An 8820-nucleotide genomic window follows, 5' to 3' on the forward strand; every position below is an offset into this window, starting at 1 on the left:
ACAAAAGTTTCTATGTGTGGACATTTAGGAAACTTCAAAAGAGAATTAAGAAAAAGTTTCTCTACGAAAGTTTCCTAGTGTGGACCGGCACTAATTAAAGAAAGGTGTCTGGCCAACAGAGAAAGGAAATCAAACTAAAAAAACATATTTAAAATATTCTGTTTTATATATTTTTTTTTTTTTTTATAAAATTTAAATATAAATATGTATATAAATGAAACATATAAAAATTTGAATAATATTGTTAATGCTTAATATTAAAGGTATAGCTAAAATATGAAAAATAGATAACAATTTGTTGTAATAACATATTAATCTTCATCAAAACTTATATATTCCATTATAACCAAAATATCATTTTCATAGTCAAACTTTGCTTGTAAAAAGCTTTCTCTCTCATAAGCAAACTTTGCCTGTAAACAGCATTCTTTCTCTTTTTTCAATTGACGATCGATGATTTCATCATTGATGTCGTTGTCGACATCCTTAATTTGCTGCGATTTGCTGTTCTTGTCGTTGTTGTTGTTGTTAGTGCATTTTTTTACCTTTTCTTTTTGGACACGTAATACTAGAGCAGTAGCTTTTATCGTTTTAGATTTATTTTCATTTTGTACTTTAAGTTTAAAATGTTCAGCCAAACATTTTCTAAATGCAATTGCCATTTCCTTAACATTTTTCTTTACCGGTGAGGCCTCGAATGGTCGTTGGTATTGTGAAATACTAAATGGTTCTAGTTGTTGTCTTAGACGTAGCATCGATTTTTTATGTTTATTCATATTTTTTTATTTATAAAATTTTTAAATAAATTTATTTTTAATTATTGTTTTAGAAAAATTTTGTAAACTATTTAGTTTTTGTGTTGTATTGATCTTTTACAGGAGCTTTATGTGTGTATAGTTAGATCGTTGATAGATAACTGTTGAACTGTGCACCTGTCTATGCTTAAGGAAAACTCTAGAATCTAAAGTAAGAGTACCTATACGAATACAACTCAAGACGTCTGACATTTTGTTGTTCATAAATAAGTAGTACCCATTTGAATAAAGCTTTTTTCCGTGAATTGACATTTGTATGCACTCTTACACACACACAAATGAAATCATATATGATTGAATAATTTTGATTGATTATATTGAATTGATTTAGAAATATGTAATAAATTTGGTTCCGATATGCATGTAATGTAACTTATATGATAGCACCATAGTCTAGTATATAGCATATTCTATAGTCTAGCCTATAGTCACAGAATAATCTATAGTCTAGTATAGTTTAGACTAGTCCTGGGCATAGTCTATAGTATTGTGTATAATTGTAGTTTGTAGTCTAGTCTATAATCTAGTCTATTCGATTATCATGAATTCTAGTCTAAAATAAATCTCATACTCCACTTTATAGCATTAGTACAGATTCGACTATTTCTTAAGTAATGCCAATATCCAAAATTTATTATATCCTTCACCTTCGTGAGAAGGGTATATATAAGTTTGTCATTCCGTTTGTAATTTCTATAATATAATTTTCCGATCCCATAAAGTATATATATTCTGGATCCTTATAGGTAGCGGAGTTGATTAAGCTATGTCCGTCTGTGCATTTGTTGAAATCAGTTTTTAGAAGACCCTTGACTAGGTAAGAACCTATAAAAAGGGGCTACAAAAATTTAGTTTTTTTATTCATGCACAAACAGAAATTGCAAAAAACAAAAACAAAATACACAATCATACGGTAAATTTTGTTTTTGTACTTTTTAGTTCTACAAAAGGTACTTTTTTAAATTTCTATAATATAGAACCTAGAAACATGAAATTAAGTATGTAGAGCCCGGATTAGATCAGAACACATAAAAATGGACCTTTTGGTACTTTTTCGTTCTACAAAAGGTACTTTTTTGAATGTTCTAAAATATTGAGCCTAGAATCATGAAATTTAGCATGTAGGGCCTTAACTAGGTAAGAACATAGAAAAACGGATTTTTTGGTACTTTTTCGGTCTACAAAAGGTACTTTTTGAATTTTCTATAATATTGAACTTAGAAAAATGAAATTTAGCATGTAGGGCCTTGACTAGGTAAGAACCTAGAAAAAGAGACTTTTTTGGTACATTTTTATAAAAGGTACTTATTGAATTTTCTATAATTGAACCTAGAAACATGAAATTAAGTTTGTAGAGTCCGGATTAAGTGGGAACCCATAAAACAACACATAAAAGGTTACCTTTTGTACTTTTTCGTTATACAAAAGGTACTTTATTGAAATTTCTATAACATTGAACCTAGAAACGTGAAATTAAGTATGTAGAGTCTGGATTAAGTGAGAATCCATAAAAAGGGGATTTTTTGGTACCATACCGTTATGCAATATGTATTTTTGGTAATAAAATTCGTACTGACTGTTTTTTAACACATCAGGTGAAGGGTATATAAGATTCGCACAGCCGAATATAAAACTCTTACTTGTTTAAAAATAAAACAAAAAATTTACTCTTAAAAAGCATCACATGTAACATGAAGCGTAGAACGCGTTGTGTGGACCTCCGGCTTTATATTTAACTCCACCGACATCGATAGTTTTTCACAGTTCAAATAAGAACAATTTTTAGTCGGCGACTCAACGCTCAACAAAGCCAAAGCAGCCAAAATGTGTTAGACTTTTATTTAAGTAATCCACAAAAGCTCCTTATATGCATATTATTGGAGTACATGATCCGTTTAGTAGTCCTATTTAATGAAGGCACGGATTATGTTTTCTCTTTTGAAAACAACATGGGACAATGTTAGGGATCATGTAATCCCAAGGGAGTAGTTTTGGGATTATGTGGTTCTCAACTAGGACGTCACAATCTAATTAGTTTTGGACCAGTAATAGTCCTTTGAGGAGTACTCTTTACACGATATTTTTTGTTCAAACGTTTAAGGGGGTGAGCACGAACCCATAATAGGTTAAAGATATTAAAATTTTGACTCAATATAAGGTAATTTGTTACCCTAATTTACTGTTTTTAGTGAAAGCCGACAAAATCGGCGGCGGCTATAAATATAAAAAAGATTCGCGGTGTGGGCCGCCAATTTTGAGCCGATCGACTTGTTTCTCTGGATAAAATTTTCTTATGGTATTAGTCCCTGGATGATAAAAGCTCTCAGCTTGATTTTCAATTCTGGAACCATCAGGTTATAGGTATCAACTGCAAATTTCTTCAAACTGTATTTTTCTTTTTGCGGAGTAAAATTTGGTTGACTTTCTAGGGAATCAGAACCATCTTATGTCAATAGAAAATGTCTGCATCAAATTTCAGCATTTTTTGTGATTTTACAGTGAATATGTGCTCGTTTTACATCGATTAGTGTTTTCCTAAAATGTATCGCAAAATTTTATATTGTATCTTAAGCAGAATAGGCAAGTCGTCCATGCGATGTCATCACTGGGGACACACTTGGGTCCAGTATTTGATCTCTTTGTGATACCAGAAAGGAGAAAAAACGGTCAGCGTATTTATACATTCCGACCTAATCATTCTGGTTTCCTAGACCAAACCAGTTTGTCGCACGAATATAGGAATCTTCCTGCAGAAGTCGTTACTGGGTAGGTTCAGTCTTCTTGCATGGAGTCCGAAAGGCCAGTGGCCATTAAGTTCCGTAGATTAACTTTCGGAATATAGAAAAGAGCTTGGGATCTCTGTGGGTTGTAAGATGATCCTTGCCTGTGTACAGGTGGCCTCATTCCACCCATCTGCATTGCGTATGTTTGTATAGTTTTTCACGTATCGAGCGTTAGCAGGTTTCAAAGCGGTACACCGACAAAACCGGTACACCGATATGCTCTCTTGCAAGCGAGGAACCTAAATTGGCAAAAAGAGTCCGAGATGGTATTACCAGGAATTTGTTGATGTTATGCAATAGTTTCACCAGATTTTCTTCCCGCCGCCAGTTGAATTTAGAGGCAATTTATATGATCATAGTTTTTCCAATAGGAAATTAGAATGTGTCAGTGGGAGGTCACTCCCATTGCAAATGTTAAATAAATCACAATTCTAATATAATATTCTCACATTCTTTTGGTCTTTTTGGTCTGATATATCAGCAAAGTTGTGGATATATTTCTCCATAGTTTTCATTATGACCTGTTCATTTGTGCGGTCACAATCCCTTAATCCAATTGACAACAAAATTACAATCTGTTTTTTTCCCTCTTTTTGGTTTCTTTGTCAAAAATTTGTAATTTATTTTGTCTTTAAATTTCTAAATGTTTTCAATAAAATTATATATTTTTTAATTTGCAAAGTGTTTTTTTATTAATTTGCTAATTGCAATTTGTTTGTTTTGTTTACTTTTCTAACTTTTGTTAGTGTTGACAGCTGTTTATAGCACAGTGTTGCCGGACAAAACATATTATTCTTATGCTTGATTATAAGTGAAAAATGCCCAAAAATACTAAAATTATTTATTCTACATAAATTTATATATAACTAATGAGATCTTTATTGATAAGAAAATAAAAAGTTAAGTTAAATAGAAGTATATAAATTTTTTACTTAATCAGTTTCAAAAAGTGCAAGTTTAAGAACGAGAAAGTACCTAATTGCCCTATTTTATAAATTTTCCTTTAAGCTGAATCTGAATTATGTTATTCCATTTCGAGAATTGGGAAAAAGTAAAAAGGTAACAGTTAGGGTTCTATAAATCGACTTTCGAATAATCGACTTTTTGTCGAAAGAAGTCGAAAAGTCGAAGTCCCAAAAAAGTCGATAACTCGACTATCGTCTATGAAAAAAGTCGAAAAGTCGGAAAGAGTCGAAAAAAGTCGAAAAGTCGGAAAAAATAGAAAAGTCGGAAAAAGTCGAAAAAACTCAAAAATTGCAAATTTTTATTATTAATGATAATAATAATAATTAATAATAATTAATAATAATAATAATAATAACAATAATAATAATAATAATATAATGTTAAATGGCAACATTATAAATTTACGCTTCTGGCTTCGGAAAAAGTCGAAAATAGTCGGAAAAAGTCGAAAAGTCGACTATTTATAAAATATTGAAAGTAGAAAAGTCGACTTTTCATAAAATGCATAAAGTCGAAAAGTCGACTTTTTATAAAATGCAAAAAGTCGAAATGTCGACTTTTCGTTTCAACTATAGAACCCTAGTAACAGTTAAAACGAAAAGTCGACTTTTCGACTTTTTGCATTTAGTTAAAAGTCGACTTTTTGATTTAATGAAAAGTCGGATTTTCCGACCTTATTCGAATTTTTGACTATTTTCGACTTTTTTCGACTTTATACGATTTTCAACTTTTCGAGTTTTTCCGACTATTTTAGAGTTTTTGACTTTTTTTCTTAAAATTTTTGTTCTGGAGTGAATAATTGGCGAGCTGGATTAAAAGATAAAAAGAGATTTTTTTGATGTTTTTATGTTTTTTTTTCATATTTCTTCAAAAGGAAAGAAATTTTGGACGGAAAGTACTGAGTTCAACCGCAATATTTTGATTTTTTTTTTAAATATTCTATAAATAAATGTACTAACAAAACAACTTATTTCCAACCAAACAATAATTTCGAGTTTTTATGACTTTTCGACATTTTCCGCCTTTTTACGACTTTTCGACTTTTTACGACTTTTCGAATTTTTACGAATTCTTTCGACTTTATCCGACCTTTTCCAACTTTTTTTTCGAATTTTATTTGCAATGTTCGACTTTTCGACTTTTTTTCATCGAGTCGAGTTATCTACTTTTTTTGAACAAAATAGTCGGCTTGGACTTTTTTCGACAAAAACTCGATAACAATAATTAGCATATTTAATTTTTAAAAGTATATTCGAAATTCCCAATCCTTTGATTATATATTTCCCCGCACATGTTTATAGCGTTGGTCTGGTAGCACTTCATCTCAGCTGATAATATCATTTTTCGCGCCAATTTTTTTTCTCATTTTCAATCATTTTTGTGAAATTTGTGGCTACAATGGCGGCTATTTATCGTATTTTATAAATTTTTTCTTTTTTTTAATTTAAATAAAAATACACAATTAAAAAATTTACTTTATAAAAATTTTATTTTTTTTTTATTTATAACTAATTAAGGCACAACATTTTAACAAAAAAAACTATATATAAAGCTTTAATAATTAATTTATAATATAGATATATACATAAATATTGACTAAAAAACACTAAATATATCACAATTTAGTTTTATTCAAAACTAATTTCTTCCATGATCACAAGTACATCATTATAATAATCATCCTTGGCCTGCCGAAAACTTTCTTCTTTGTTTAACTTTTTAAAATGTGGTAAAATTTCTTTATTACGCATATAAAATTTGGACTGATTTATTTCTATGGTGTTATCCATTCTTAAATTTAATTTTCTAATTGGAAAAGTTTTGCATTGATTAACAAAGTTCTCAATGTTTTTAATTTCCTCCTTCGAAACTCTAAAGTAATGTAAGTTTTTGTTTTTAATTGAGTATTTTTGCTGCTTTGCTGTTTTCTTATCTTCGGACTTCATTTTTGCTATTTGGAAGAGGTATTCTCCAGATTGATCTTTAATGGTGAAGAGCTCAAGAACAAATAAATCTCAAGTCTAATAGAGCCGTGTAAACACAAATAATGTAGCCACTTGAAGTCCGCTGAAAGCATAGAAGTATGGCAAGATCGTTACTGTTATTTGCAGCAGGCATGGAAAATGCAATACTTTATTATTTTTGGTTATAGAAATATAACATATTAGGTACGTTTTCTATTCAACTTGTATAATAGTCTATAGTATAGTTTAAGTCTAGTAACGTCTATAGACTTTACGTAGAAGTCACAAACACACACCAAATATAAACAAAACTTTCAGCTAAAATGCAATATCACCGAACTGTCAATAACATGACAACTTGGGCTTATGAAACAATCGACTTTTCAACCTTTTGTATTTTCTATTTTTCGACTTTTTTAATTTAATTAAAAGTCGACTTTTCGACTTTAAATATTTTATAAATAGTCGACTTTTTTCGACTTTGGGCGTCTCTTCGAATTTTTCTTACGTTTTTCAAAATTTCGTTTAGGACTTAATTCATAATGAAATAACTCCCCAATTTATGAAAATGTAATAAGCCCTCAAATTTTTTTTGAGGCTTTAGTTCACATTCCTCAATTTCAATTGAATTAATTATTAAATTTTTGTGGCGTAATAATACCCCATTTACACATACACAAAATCTAGTAATTATGAGATTTCGAACGAAATCTAGTTGATTTTAACTAGATTTCCCATACAAAACAAAATCTACTTCGTAACTAGATTTCGTTAAAATCTACCCAAAATCTAATAGTATTTAGTGATGCAACTCTGTTTTTTTCCTGAATAATACTGAAAAATACGACGCTGTACAAGAAAAAAGAGAAATCTTCCTAAATGTCAAAAATAGTAAGTGTAAACGGTCTAGATTTCAAAAAAGATTTTAAATGAAATCTACTAGATTTTGTGTATGTGTAAATGGGGTATAAGTTCATTTTCTTAAATATGATATATTATAAAATCTCAATATAAAAACCGTTAGAATTACTGAAAACATTTTTTGTTTTCTTTAAATACATATTTTTGAATACAATTAATTATTCAGTTTGTAATAAAAAGTGATAGTGTCAAGACCTAAAAAATTAAAAATATCATAATTACCGGGTTCCGCAAAAATAGTGAACTCTTATATACTATGGGAGATAAAATGATTTATGCAAAAAAATCTGTGTATAAAAATGTTATAAAATATGAATTTCAGATGAAAAGTGTGTTCCTGCCAAGAAGAAAAAAAAAAAAAACGTCGAACACAACCATGGCCATGATGAGAAAATTTTTAAAGAATTCAAAGCACTATAATTTTAAATTTTCAACATTTCACACATCACATTTTTTCAAAACATTAGTTATATTAAGTCAATAGGTGGAATCTTTTATATTGTAGAGTTTGAAATCTGCATATATTTTAATAAAATAAACACTCTACGATAGAAAAAATAGAAAAATAGTCGACTTCGACTTGTCGGCTTTTTTCGACAAAAAGTCGATTGCTCAATTATTCGAAAGTTACAGAACCCTAAAGAGCACCGTTTTTTGGGGCTATTCTTTTTACATACATAGATGGATAGTCAGATCTCGAATTTTAAGTACGAAACTCTTAGTTAATACCTTTACTTTATACATTTCCTGGGACTGTGTACAAATTTTAACGGATTTTAACCTTTTTTTTAAAACTGAACTAAAACTGAACTAGAACTAAACTAGAATTGAACTAGAAATGAACTAGAACTGAACTAGAACTGAACTATAACTGAACTAGAACTAAACTAGAACTGAACTAGAACTGAACTAGAACTGAACTAGAACTGAACTAGAACTGAACTAGAACTGAACTAGAACTGAACTAGAACTGAACTAGAACTGAACTAGAACTGAACTAGAACTGAACTAGAACTGAACTAGAACTGAACTAGAACTGAACTAGAACTGAACTAGAACTGAACTAGAACTGAACTAGAACTGAACTAGAACTGAACTAAAACTGAACTAAAACTGAATTAGAACTGAATTAGAACTGAACTAGAACTGAACTAGAACTGAACTAGAACTGAACTAGAATTGAACTAGAACTGAACTAAAACTGAATTTTAACTAAACTAAAATTGATCTAGAACTGAATTAGAACTGAACTAGAACTGAACAAGAACTGAACAAGAACTGAACTAGTACTGAACTAGAACTGAACTAGAACTGAACTAGAACTGAACTAGAACTGAACTAGAACTGAACTAGAACTGAACTAGAACTGAA

The sequence above is a fragment of the Lucilia cuprina genome, chromosome 4, assembly GCF_022045245.1.
Source record: "Lucilia cuprina isolate Lc7/37 chromosome 4, ASM2204524v1, whole genome shotgun sequence".
Taxonomy (NCBI): Eukaryota; Metazoa; Arthropoda; class Insecta; order Diptera; family Calliphoridae; genus Lucilia; species Lucilia cuprina.